Source organism: Octodon degus, unplaced genomic scaffold (genome assembly GCF_000260255.1).
Source record: "Octodon degus isolate 3935 unplaced genomic scaffold, OctDeg1.0 scaffold00035, whole genome shotgun sequence".
In the NCBI taxonomy this organism is placed as follows: domain Eukaryota; kingdom Metazoa; phylum Chordata; class Mammalia; order Rodentia; family Octodontidae; genus Octodon; species Octodon degus.
This window is the reverse complement of record NW_004524611.1, coordinates 3958494-3972320: the sequence shown is the minus strand read 5'-3', so window position 1 is coordinate 3972320 and position 13827 is coordinate 3958494. Positions and strand designations below refer to the sequence as shown.

Below are 13827 nucleotides of genomic sequence, written 5' to 3'. Positions count from 1 at the left end.
CCCTGCTGACCCTGCTCCTGCCTCAGGGACTCAGCCTCTCGTCAGTAGTGCCCTGCTGACCCTGCTCCTGCCTCGGGGAATCACAGGCACTAGCGGACGCAGACAGGCAGCAGGAGACCCCAGCTGCTTCGCATGGCCCAGGTCTGCAGAGGAGGGTAACCCCAGCCCCTGTTCTGTGAGCTCAAGCAGTCTGCTGAGCAAGGGGCCAGTGTGCACACATTATACATACACAACCACACTCACAGCACAAATGCACACACAGGTGTGCACACAGCACGCATACACACGCGACAGTGCACAAATACACAGTGTGCACACACACATCCCAAGGCAGACATGTCTGGGTGTACCATGCATGTACACACCAGACATGCACACACACACACCCCAGGCATACATGCACCCAAACCCCGTGCATGCATACACCATGACACAAATACACACCACACTCCATGCATGCACACACACAACATAGATGTGCATGTGCTCCATGGGTGTACACACACACACACACAGTGTATGCACAACATAACAGCACAGCCAGAAATGCACACACACACTCTGCATGCAGACTCACACCACACATGCAGGCAAGTGCAGGCCCGCAGCTGCCAGAACTCAGCATGGGAGCTCCAGCCACAGACTGTGTAACCTGACTCCCGAGGTCACCTTCTGACAGGCAAGGCTGCTGGCACAGAGAGAAGGAAACTACGCAGACCAGACAGGGGTTCTCCCCTAGCTTCCCTGCGGGGGAGGACCCAGCACAAATGCTCCAAGCACGAGCACGTGGGCCCCAGGAGAGCTCTGCACTGCCCCCAGCCTGCCAGGTCGCTGTCCCTACTGCTGTCCACACATGGCCACTGAAGGCCAGGACAGGGGCTAGGGAAATAGCTCAGTAGGATAGGCGCTTGCCTGGCAAGCGCAAGGGCCTGACTTCAATTCCCTGGTTCCACAATAAATAAATAAATAATAAAATAAAATGAAGGCCAGGACTCAGGCAGGGCTGCTTCAAGGACTCAGCCACGCTGTCAACAGCGCTGCCCTCCAAGGGGCTGCTGGAAGCACTGACAGGGCCTGGGTCATGCGTGGGGACCCGAGGGCCCTGGCAGAGCCACACCTATGCCCAGGACTCCCGGATCCCTGGGGGCCAGCATCCGCAAGGTGCACCAAGGACTGAGGATGAGAAAGCCATGAGTCCTGGCTGTGCTGTCCTCCCTCAGCCTCCTGTCCTGTTTCCAACTCCCTCGGCCTCCTGTCCTGTTTCCAACTCCCTTGGCCTCCTGTCCTGTTTCACTCACAGGACCCAGGCAGTGAGAGCGCCCACCCCAGATCCTCAACCTCCAGAAGTGAAGGGGGGCCAGTCTACAGCCCTGACTTCAGACGGGTTTCCCCATCCTCAGTGCCAGGGAAAGAGACGCACGTGCGTGCGCGTGCGCACACACACTGAAACACAGCTGATGGAGGGCCTGGTGCCCTTCATCAGATTCGGCATGCATCCAACCAGCACCAGCGCAGAGAATCTCAACCATCGCTCTACTCCTTCCTTGTAGTGCCCAGCAAGAGACAGCACAGAGGCCAGGGAAGAGAAAGGGTGCAGCTGAAGGTTGCAAGGCGCCCAGGCCTTCCTGGCCACCCCACTCTAAGCACCATTCCACTCTGCTCCTGTGCACACACAGCCACAGGTGTGTACACTCATGCAAACCTGCAATCGAGCTGGGTCACTGGCAGGCCTAAGTCCTCCAGGCCAGCACTGTGGATTACAGGACAACGCAGTGGACCCAGGCAGACAGTGAAGCCACCCCGCCTCCTGCTGATCAAGGCCTGGTCACAGACAGCGAAGGCCCTGAGGAGGCAGCATGGTCACAACTTCCTCTGAAATAATCATCCTGCTGCCTCTGCCAAGTGCCAGGATCGTGTGACCCTCGGAAGTGGATGAGGACAGGTCCCCAGCACACGCAGTGCCCCAGAATGTCCCACGTTGCTCTGTGGACTCCTGCTGTCCTGGCCCCTGGCTTCCGGTCCCCACCACAGCAACAGACACCTATATCCCATGCATTGCTTCAGTGCGGATCCCCCTCCTGTGTGCCGCAGCAGTGAGCAGGAAAATGCTCTACCGCACGAAGGAACTAGAAATGCAGGCGTCCTGGGTAACAGCCACCGGATTACTGCAGGCAGCTGAGGCAGACAGAACCGTCACAGGCAGTCAGACAGGGCTGCGCCCTCAAGGAGCCCGTACGGAAGACGGGACACCTTGCAACTGAGGGACAACCGGGCGCCTCTGGCCAGAACTCAAGACCAAAGAGTGAACAAATACACTCACATCCCTCCCTAGGGACTGACATTTGCAGTAGGTATCAGTCAACCTGAAAAAGCCAGGAAAAGCCACTACCCAACCCCCCAAGAAGAGCCCCTCTCTATATCAAGTCCAATTCCTTGCTTCCCCCACTTGAGCCTGATTTAATGAACTGTATCTGAGCAGTTCTGCTCGCAGTCTTATTGGTGGACCACAGTTCTGTCCCACCGCTGCGAGTTCCCATGTTTCCCACCTTAGACCTGCCTCACCACAAGGTTTTGCTCTATACAAATCCCTAGAAAGGCAGGGTCCTGGGCAGCCCCCTTGGCTCCCTTTCTGTCCCTCTTGGACAGACGCTCCCTTTCCCTCAATGAATAGACTCTGCTCTTAACCTCTGTGGTTCCTAAAATTCATTCCTGGGTTGTTGTGGGGGTTTCCTGTTTGTTTGTTTGTTTTTTGTGGCAGAACAGGGAATTGAACTCAGATCCTTGCACTTGCCAGGCAAGCACTTATTGTACTGAGCCATCTCCCCAACCCCAAATCCTCCGTTTTAGAGATGTCCATGAACTTCTCCCAGGTCTCTTTCAGGCTGAGAGTTTCTTTCCTCTCTATCAGGACGAGCCAAGCACGGGCACACACACCTGTGAACCCAGCACCCTGGAACGCTGAGGCAGGAGGATCCCGAGCTCCAGCGGGCCCTGGAAACTGAGTAACTTGGGAGAGCCTGTCTCGAAGTAGGAGCGGGTCAGGATGTAGTTCAGTGCGAGGGTCCTGAGTTCAGTGTGAGGGTGCTAGGTTCAAACCAGTATTGAAAAAGCAAAAACCTGCAACTGGACGGATGTGGAAGGGTCCCACCCCCGAGGCCAGCAAGGCTTCTGTGTGCCTGCTGACAAGAGCGCCAAGGGGCAGGACATGGACAAGGTGCCCAACGTCCACAGTCAGCCGTGGGCTGCCATTAACGCCAGCAGCACTGCCATCGTCACCTTTTATCTGCAAATTAAGCTGAAGAAGGCAAAGCAAGTCCCAGCCCAGCCTGCACTGCTAGGACTTCAGCTAACCAGAGCCTGGGCTGACGCTGGGGAACCTCATCCCGCAGGGAGCAGCAGAAGGCCACAGAGCCACAACCACCAAGGAGCACCCGAAATTCGAGTGGGCCTCCTGCTCCTAGTGCCGGAGGACAGCAGGTGAGTCCTGGAGCCCGGGAATGAGTCTCTAGGGCTCTCAGCAACACAAGAGCAGAAGGGGCCCAGAGAGACTCTGGAGGGACCCAGTTCAGGCAGTGCGGGCCAGGGCTGAGTGACAGGCACAGAAACAGGATCGATGTCCCCTTCCCACCACGTTGTCCTGAGAGCCACTGACGCCCACAGCACACTGGCTCTGAGAAGCCCCTGGTGCTCAGTTTACCACCAGAAGGCGGGGTTTCTAGCCCCAGCTCAGCTCATCCTAGATTCGGCCTCATCTTCGGCTGGTCCCACAGCCGCAATCCTAGCAAGCCCACAGGCCCGCAGAGAGTGGCAAGCGCTCAGCCACAGGCCAGAAAAGGCCTCTTCTGTGTCCCTGCGACCTCGACCCTGGGGAGTCGCCTCAATGGCCTGTGCCCTGGCAATGACCTCAGTGCCTGACACCATGCAGGTTCGGGACCAATGAATGGATCGAAGAAAATACAGCTACTTTTGAGTGGCCCAGTCAGGCCTGTACCGGCCCACACCGCCCACGGTGACACACAGGGACACAGGTCAATGCCAATCCCAATGCCCAGGCCTCAGGCCAGCACACGCCTGGGCCATACAGGACCAGCAGAGAGAAAAGGTCACTGTTCTCTGTCCTGAGAAGTGACTCCAGGCAGGCAGGATGCCTCTCACAGAGGAGGACCTGTGTACACCAGGATCCCAGTGCAGGGGCTAGAAAGAATTCACACACCTGAGCGCAAGGCACTTGAAGGGTTTGTCAGACACCAATCCCAGCACCCATCTCAGAGTTCCTAGTGCAGTGTCCTGGTGGCCTAGGCCACACTAGAGGAAAGGGTCAAGGGTCAAAGGTCATGGGTCAAGGGTCACAGGGAGCTCCGGAGGCCCTGTGCATGGCTATCTTGGGGAAACACACATGCCACTATCAATTTCCTAGGCTGTGGGAGTCCCGTAAGATTTCAGGGGAGCCGTAAAGCTCCCAGCACCTGGTGATGATGCCCCCGTCCGGGAGCTGTAAAGCTCCCAGCACATGGAGGGCATCATGCATGTGCTCAGGGGACCCTGCATCAGCCCAGAACAGTGTGTGTGTCTGTGTCTTCCTTTATAATGACCAAAAAAATTAACATTTAAAAAATGAAAAAGAGGCTGCATCCTGCATGTAGGGCACAGCGGACAGCACCGCCCAGGCGTAGGTCAGGGTGTCCTATGACATCAGCCAGGCATCCTCGGCTAAGGATGCATTTGCCAGACACTGTGCCCACCTCCACGTGACACTGACCGTGGACGCACGCTCTTGGACACACTGGCATGCACGTGACAATCTACAGGACACACAGCCACATCCAAATACAAACAGCAACAGCACGGTACGCACCCTGATATACATGACAATCACATCCATGTGTGCACGAGTAACAGTTACAAGAACACGTAGATTCATATGTCTACTTGTATGCTGTACTTATACCTTCATATACATAGTAATCACATACTTAATTTACACACATATATATGTAACAAGTACATATGCACACATTCACACACACCTGCACACTGGGCACACCTATGGCTACAACAGTCACACGTAGAATACATACATCTACACATTTATGAATGATTCCAGCCTGAATGCACTCTGTTTGTATTTCCATATGTTACACGTAACATTCATATATACAAAAATATAACAAATATATGATGCATACTGTCACATATACCAAGTATATGAAACCTACACACATAAAAAAAAAAAAATTGACACACACACCAGTCTACAGTCTACATGTCATATTTTGGGTCCAGATATCCCCAAAGGCTTAGGTGTCCAAGGTTGGGTCCCCACTGCAGTGGTGTCCAGGCATAAGGTTTTCCCGAGGTGCCTGGACCCGGAAGGCTCTGACCTCACCAGAAGTCAATTTACTGATGGGCTGATAGGCTAATACCTGACACATTACTAGGGGTAGAGGAAAAGGAGAGGAAACCCTGGGGGCAGGGCTTAGGGTAGGAGGTGGGAGGGGCGAGGCCTGTGACCGGAAGTGGGTTGTGGGGCGGGGCTTATGACAGGAAGTGGGTGGGTAGGTGGGGCCTATGACAGGAAGTGGGTGGGTAGGGAGGGGCCTATGACAGGAAGTGGGTCCTGGGAGTTTGCCCTGCAAAGCGTCTCCCGGGCCCTTTCTCGCCTACACAATGAGGTGGGCAGCTTGTCTCCACCTCATCCTCTGCCAAGTTTCTGCCTACCACAGCCAATGAGTAATGGTGCCACTGACCAGGGCTAGAAGCCTCTGAAGCCAGAGGCAAGGTGCACCCTTCCTCCTCCAAGTTGTCTTCCCCAGGGAGTTTTCCCAGCAAGGGGCTGCTGCGGGGCACTACCTTCAAATGCAGAGCACCACAGTGTCTGACAGGCCCACAGCCACTCTGGCCGAGTGGGCTCTTGTCAAGGAGACAGGGAGGCCACACAGGAGCCACGAGAGCCCTTGCCACAGCCTGGACAGGAGCAGCCCCTGGATGACCATCCAGCCCGGGCATGAAGCCACGTTAGCCAAGCTGGCAGCCACAGCCTCGCAGCTGCCCTGTGGGGCAGGCACCCCAGTATCACCAGCAGAACAGGCGCCTGGGGCTCAGTGACACCAAGTGGCCCGCTCTGAGGGACACGATAATGGCACCTGGCTTTGTTATGACAACGACACTCCATGTGCCCCTCGCTAACCCCACAGAGAATGTACTGCTCCCCAAAAGGCAGAATTAGCCTTGGGCCCAGAGACCTTGGGACTAGGCCACAGTGACAGGGAGGCAGAAGACAGGCAAAGGCAGAGACCCTCGGGCACTACGTGTGGCAGAGCCAGAGCCGAGGGCAGGAAGGAGCCCATCCATGTGGGGACATCCGCGCCGCGCCCCTGGCAGCAACCTTGCAGCCACCCTCCAGCCCTCCCTCCAGTCCACTTCTGATGGGCCCTATGAACTCCTGCCTGGTACACAAAGCCCGCAGGAACCCCAAGAGATAACCAGTCACCAGACCTGAACCACTGGGCAGAGCCAAAACCGGGGGGGCCCATGGCATTTAAAGGAGTGTCATGTAAGGGGCAGACAGAAGGCAGGTGTGGCAGAGCCGCCTGTCTGTCATCCCTGCACCTGGGACACTGAGGGGGAGGACTGGTGTGGCTTTGAAACCAGCCTGGCCTACAAAGTGAATTCAAAGCCAAAACTTTTTTTTGGTAACAGGAATCAAACTCATGACCTTGCACTTCCAGGTAGGTACTTGTGCTACTGCACTACATCACCTTGCCCTAAGCCAGAACTCCCAGGCCACTCACTCTGTGGCCCACATAGTGAGGCCCTGGCTCAAAACTCCGAAAAGAATATTAGTAAACACTTAAATAAGACTCAGAAAATAATGTTTATATTTAAATCTATATATTTATATAATTATATTTACATTTATATTTACCTTGCCTGCCTGACAAATGCAAGGTCCTGAGGTTAATTCCCAATACCACACACCGGATAAAAGAAATTTATATTTACCTAACAACAAACCAAAGAAAAAAACCAGAAAGCAGGGCTGGTGAGATGGCTCAGTAGTCTAAAGCACCTACTTAGAACAAGCTCAGCAAAGCACAAGGACCGCGGTTCAATCCCCCAGCACCACATGCCAGCCAGCCCCGCCCCCTGGTGGGCTGAGCTGCACAAACACACACACACACACACACACACACATAAAAATAAATAAATAAAAAAACCAGAAAGCATTACTGTACAGCATCGTCCGCCTGACACCAGGGCACATGCATCAGCGCGGGTGCCCACATATCCCACCCTGTGGCTGTGCATGTCTTCATCCCCGGGACAGCAGAGGCGATGGAGCCCCTGAGCTCACTGTTCCTGGCTCTGAAGGCAGACCCTACAAAGAGGCACAGAGATTCCCTCCTCTTACAGAAAATCAACTGCCCCACGGGGAGGACACGGGACTGGAGGGCTCCACCCACAGACCCCAGGAGGACTTCAGGGCACAGTCCTAGCAGGCTGTAGTCCCCAGACTGGCACAAGGACTCACCTGCTCCTGGGGGGCTGGCACACCACAGGGGGTCACCACCTTCAAAGGAAAAGAAGCAGGTAAGTAAGAGCTCAGCGCAAACAGCCTCCCAGGCAAGGAGGGCCCCAAGTGCAAAGCGCCCCCACCACAGCTGCATTCACAGAGGTGCAGCGCCCTGAGTTCACACGGTGCCATTTTTGCTAACTTTTGCTTTTGGAATCCAGTCTGGTTTTAGGATTTTTTTGTTGTTGCCGTTTTTGCGGAACCGGGGGTTGAACTAAGGACCCTGCACTTGCCAGGCAAGCACTTACTCTACCGAGCCATCTCCCCGGCCCCAAAACCAGTTGAACTGTCTGGTTTTTGTTGTTGTTGTTGTTGTTGTTGTTGTTCTGTTTGTTTGTTTTTGTCATACCATGGATTAAACTCAGGACCTTGTGCTTTATTCTACTAAGCTATCTTCCCAGGCCCTGTTTTTTCATCCCAAAACACACGTCATTCATAGAGACAGAATTTCACCTCGGCTTCAAGAATTGATGGGCTCTGAGATGGAGACTTAAGTCTCTAAGCCTTTCCTCACAGGGGGTGGGGGGAGTTGGGGACAGAGAAGGGGGGGTACTATCCATGCTACCCCAAACTCCCATCCTCACACCCAGGAGCATGGCTTGAACGGCCTGTCTTTTTTGCAACTATTTCTACAAATGGAACTGAAAATAGTCTAAATGTGCTCGCTGCATTCAGCATGTGAGACCATGCAGTGGAGTTCCCTCTACGTCACAGCCCTCTGAAGAACATGGAGTTCATTAAGAAAGACGTATGCAGCTGGGTGTGCTAGCACACACCCACCACACCAGGACCTAAGCCAGGCGGCAAAGGTATCAGGAAGGACTGACCCGGCGGCAATAAGCAGTTATAAGCAGCCCCCCTTCGCCGCTCAGCCTGGCCCGGGCCTCTCCCCCCACACATAGAATTTTGGCCTCGGTTTCCTCATCTGAAAACCAGAGGTGGTAGGTGTGCCTTCCTCACAAGCTAGTTGTGGGGCCTAGGAGGTAGTGTCTGAGCCCGGCAGAGCCCTGGCTCACAGGAATACAGAGCTCTCCCTGAGGAGAAGGGTCTTGTGTGGCTGAAGGATTTGTTTTCTGCTTCTTGGGCGTATGGGGTAGAGCCCAGGCTCCTATGGATGGGATTTCATGCCCCCTGAGCTGCCTCGCTGCCCACTACCTCCCAGCTCCCCCACCTCCAGACCCCTGGCTCGAGTCCAACCCCAGAGAGCTTTCTGAACTTGGGAAAGGAAAGAGAAACCCAGACCTGACTGACCGACCTTGTGGGCCTGAGTGGGTGTCGCCATGACCTTGGTCCTTGCCAAGGCGACTATTTATAGCGCTTGCTTATCTTACTCACTGAAGTTCCTCAGAGAATACAGACTGGCGGCTGTTCATTTGTCTGGGACATGTCATTACTCCACCCCAACTCTGAGTCACACTCCTGCGGGGGACAGGGGTCCTCCCACAGGGCACCCATCCTGCCCTCCAAATGGCTGTCCCTTTCTGCATGCATGGCAGCTGGCACACAGGAACACGTCCTTTTTATTTGTGGGTCCTCAACCCCATGTTAAAGTTTGATGAATGGATGCGAGAGGCGGTAAATATAACATGAAAACTAAAAAATGGCCTTGGAAAGACAGGAAGTTAGACTCTCCTAGGATGATAATGGCTCCGAACAAGGAGACCCCGTGGTTGACACAGAGTGCTGTGATGGGTGTCACCCCAGGTGGCATGTGCCCCGGTGCCTCTGTGTGACACACAGCCAGGAAGTGCGCACAGAACAGAGTTCCTGCCCTGGAAGCATCCTCTGTGCTCTATACAACGCGATGTTATTCCAGGATGAAAATGAATGAGAGGTGAAGGTAGGAAACGGCACAGGGGAGCCACGTTTTCCTCAGTGAAAAGAAGGGAGGCTGTCAGGGTTTGTGTCTCGGTGTCCCTCACCCCCCGCCCCCTGCAGAGCCTCATGCAGTCAACTGGGGAACTGTAGAGTCTGTGATTGATTCATGGTCCAGCGCTGCTGGGATGGTGGTGCCTGCTACACCTGCCCTGGGGCGGATGCCCGAATGTGCTCGCTCTCAGGACGGCAGAGGGCCGCCTCTGCTGCGGCTGCTGCTTCTCCCTTCTCGCTCTTGCTGTCTTGCCCTTTTCTTGCTGTTTTGCCCACCCACTGCTGCCCTCTGCCATGTGGAGCCGGCCGAGTACGCACTGAAACCTCCACAAACTGGGAGCTAAGTAAACCTTTCCTTCCTTCATTCTGGGAGTCGGGCATTTTGGCCCAGCAACGAAATAAAAGTAACTGAGACAGGGGCCCTCTGAGAGGCTGCAGGCAGCGGCCTGTAGGAGTCCACCTGCAGGACCTTCTGGGAAGGCAACTGCAGCTCTAGGTGGCGTCAGAGGCTACCAGGCGCTGAGGGATGCCCAGCCCACGAAGGGATTTGGGGCAGTGAAACTATCCCATATGATACCACGGTGGCGGCCACAGGTCATTAACATCTGTCCACAGTGGGGACATGAACAATACCCAGAGTGAACCCCACTATCAACAGTGGGCTTAGGTTAATAAAGACAGTGTACTACAGGGATCTACACATGCCCATGTCATAACAGTACAACTGACAGCAGCTAAATCTTGGAGCCGCAGCCCATCCGTCCATCAGCCGCCGCCGCCACAATGGATAAGGAACGTGTGGTATTCGCACACGGCGAGGTACTGCTCTGCCGCAAGGAAGCGTAAACTTGCGTTTGTAGGAAAACAGACGCACCTTGAGACCACAGTGGTGAGCACAATAAAGCAGACACACAGACTTAAATAGCACACGGTTTCTCCTCGAGGCCAGACCCAAAGTGCAAGTAAAGAGTAAAACAACAGATTACAGGAAGTAGAGAGGGAGAGCTTCCTCAGAGGAGAGGGACCGAGATGGAAGCAAGCGGAAGGAGGGGGAAGGAGACAAAAAGGCCTCAAAACTGCGCACTAATTTGTGAATGCTGAGCTCTACAAGTATGTACCAATAACAAAATTTTAGAAACACAGGCTCATCAAATGCAGCGCGCCCACCGCAGGAATGCAAGATGCTTGGACAGGAGGCGCAGGCAGTGGGCTGAGTATTCCCCTAAATCTGCAACCATCTTTAAAAGTAAAATCTATTGATGGTTCTCCACTTTCTGCACGCACGGGTTGCTGAGGGCACGGCAAAGCCCAATGGCCTGTCAGAAACCTGAGGGAGTTCCTGAGGGGTTGTTGTCATTTAGGGTCTTCTTGTTGTTGTTGTTTGTATTTTAGTACAGAGTCTACAGGGTCTCCCTACACAGATCGGACTCAGTCATCCACCTGTGCTCAGCCTCCCAAGAGCTGGGATTACAGGTGTGTCGTGGCCCAGGGTGGGGCTAGCGCAGCATGGGGGAGGGATCAAACCCTGACCACAGCGGCTGCCTAAGCAGGCACTTTAATTCGCTGAGCTATTTGGCCTGCCGTTTTTTTTTTTTTTTTCTTTCTTTTTTTTTTTGAGATAAGATCTCACTACATAGCCCAGGCTGGCCTTGACTCACAGCAACCCTCCTGCCTCAGCCTCCCAGGTGCTGAGATTACCCGTGTAGCCACCACACCCAGTTTGGAAACTTGAGTTTAAAGCAGCAGCGTCAGGGCACAGTGACGCCTCCCACGTGGCCTGCCCTGGCATCCCCAGCAAAGGACAGAGGGGTTGCCCCGTGCTGGGCCATCTGTAGCTGCAGTCCCCACAGCCTCCCCGGCCTGCAAGGCCAATCCGGACCCACTCGGCGTTCGCTCTTGCAGGTGCACAGCGCATCTCCTCCCAGCCTGCCCAAGAGGAAGCACTCTTCAGAGAGTGAGCCAGGCCAGACGTGGTGGCATGCGCGCACAATCCCAGCACTAGGGAGGCTGAGGCAGGCGGATATGCAAATTTACAGCCAGCCTGGGCTACATAGCAACCAGGGCCAGGGGCCAGGCAGGAAGGCTGGGGCTCCGGCTCAGTGGTGCCCTGCACCCCCACAGCCCGCTGCACCCCAATTCCAGCCTGTCCCATGAATCCCTCTGGGCGTCCTGTCTGTTCATGCCCAAGCTGCCACCTACACTGACAAGGACTATCTTCGGAAAGACCTTGTCAAGAACAGGACTGGGGATGACACCACCCTCGGCCTGTGCCACAGAGACGTAGGCACCTCCGGGGCAGGCGCTACAGGAAAGTAGGAGCTTGCCCACGAGCGGCAGGATTGCTCAGTTTTTCCCTAAATTTAACTCCTACTTACAAATGTCAGTTAGTTTTTGAACTCATTGGCTGGGCACATGCATTTGTTCAGAGAATGGAAAGGAACTCACAAGTGCCAAAGGAGCCGCGGGTGGCAGGCAGGTATGGCCGCGCACACGTGCGATCCCAGCACTGCAGGAGGCTGAGGCAGGAGGATCCCGGTGCTGAGCCCAGCCTCGGAAACCCAGTGGCTCAGGGAGTCGCTATCTTAGGAGTGTGAGGGCTAAGGCCACAGGTTCATTCCGGTACCACATGGACACACACATGAAAGACTCAGGAATTCAGCAGGAAGCACGACCGGCTCCACACCAGGAGCCACGGGCACGGAAAGGGCACTGGCTGCCCCGGGGGACTCTGCTCCGTCACTCGCCGCAGAAGGCACAGAGATTAAGGGGACAGCATGGTGGGGAGCAGTGCGGGTTGCATGTCAGGCTGCTGAGCCCTTGTGGTCGCCGCTTTAAGGCAGCATTCTGGGTCTCTGAGGCCTAATCTCTGCGGTTACCAAGAGCGACCACAAACAAACAGGCTGAGCCCCGCCCGCACCTGGCTGCGTGGGCACAGGAGTCCGGGTCCACTAGAGCCAGGCAGGAGGGGCCTTCTGCACCAGCCCTGCCCTGCCCGGGCATGGGCACAAGTGTGTTCGTGTATGTGCCAGCGATTGTGTTTGTGTGCGTGAGCACTGGGAATGCACATGCCTCTCTGTGTGTGTGTGCAGGTGCCTTGGCCGTGTGTCTGGTTAGAGTTGTGAGTCTGCGTGTGACTCTGCCAATGTGTGTGCATTTGTCTCTGTGTGTGTACAAACACACACACAGTGCCCAATCTCAGACCCACACTTACAGCCCCTGGTGAATGGCAGTGAAAGCACAGCCAAGGTGCCCGGGGGGCACAGGGTGCCTGGTGTGGTCCCTACCAGAGGTGCCAGGGAAGACTCTGCCAGCCCCAACACCCTCCTACTCCCCGAGATCAAAGTCCAAGAGAGAGAAAAGGGCCATTCACACCAGCGGGCTGCAGGCCCTCTCGGGAGCACAGACTTGGGCTCTGGCTGTTACTTCATGACAGCAGCGACTTCTCAGAGCTGCGCAGAGGGTGACACTCTCCTTCCACTGCCCTAAGAACAACGCCTAGGCGGTGTGGCTGCGTGGCCTAGCCCTGAAGCAGCGAGCACAGGAAACCCAGATTCGGCCTCTGCGACTCCCCAGCCATGCCTCGTGTGCGGGTCTCAGGAGGGAGGCTCCAAGAGCCCGGCAGAATCTGGAGCAGGAATGGAGGGCATGCTAGCTTCCCGCGTGTTTTTGTACAAGAGCCCCGTCCTGCTCCCCCATGGGCCACTTCTCCTGCCAATCCTCCAGGTCACACCACCCACAAGGTGCTCCCCTGTGCCAGCCTCTGGCAGACCAAGCAAATCTCACATATGCCAAGACCAAAGAGAAATTCAGAAGCACCCAGGAAACAGAGACACAGACCAAATCTAGGCCACCAGCCATCCCCCAGCCTCAGAGTTAGTAACTAGGGGGAGCAGATCAGAGCCAGGCACCAGCCCGCCTTGGCCGTGCGGAGGAGAGCAGGGTCAAGCGCAGGACAGAGGCGGCTCTGTGCACTCAGGGTCCGCAAAGTGACTCCTCTTAACGTGGGCTCTAAGAGAAGCTGCACACAACCGGAGCCCCCTTTGTGTTATCTGTAGGATGACCCAGGTCAGCAACACTTCCCCACGGCATAGAGCAACCAGAGGCCCCGGGCTCCTTGGCTTGGGCCAGGGTAGAGGCCCCGTGTCTGCTGCCCATGGCGACCTCTGTGTCACGGGGCCGCCCTCCTCTCCTGTCTACACCAAAGAGCACTCTGGGCAGAGGCCAAGGGCTCCTTTGGAAGGGCACTATGCTATCTTAGAGCTTTCATAATGCATATGTTACTGACCAATTAAAAAGCAAGATGTTTTTATTGGCCCATTTTATGGGCATGAGTAGGATGCTCAAATGTTTCTGTTGCCTTTTTTTTTTTTTTTTTTTTTTAGACA

General features: G+C 55.2%; 1 protein-coding gene across 4 annotated transcripts in view; it reads right to left on the bottom strand.

Annotated features, from left to right (window-relative positions):
* Positions 1–13827, bottom strand: part of Tns3 (tensin 3) — a 146526-nt gene that overhangs the window by 104876 nt on the left and 27823 nt on the right. Inside the window, exon 1 of one of the 4 annotated variants that reach the window (XM_023714377.1) lies at positions 7532–7589. The exons of the other annotated variants lie outside the window; for them this stretch is intronic. The gene's annotated coding sequence lies outside the window, so the exon portion shown is untranslated. Of the gene's footprint in view, positions 1–7531; positions 7590–13827 lie in introns of those variants that run through there. 4 annotated transcript variants of the gene reach the window in all.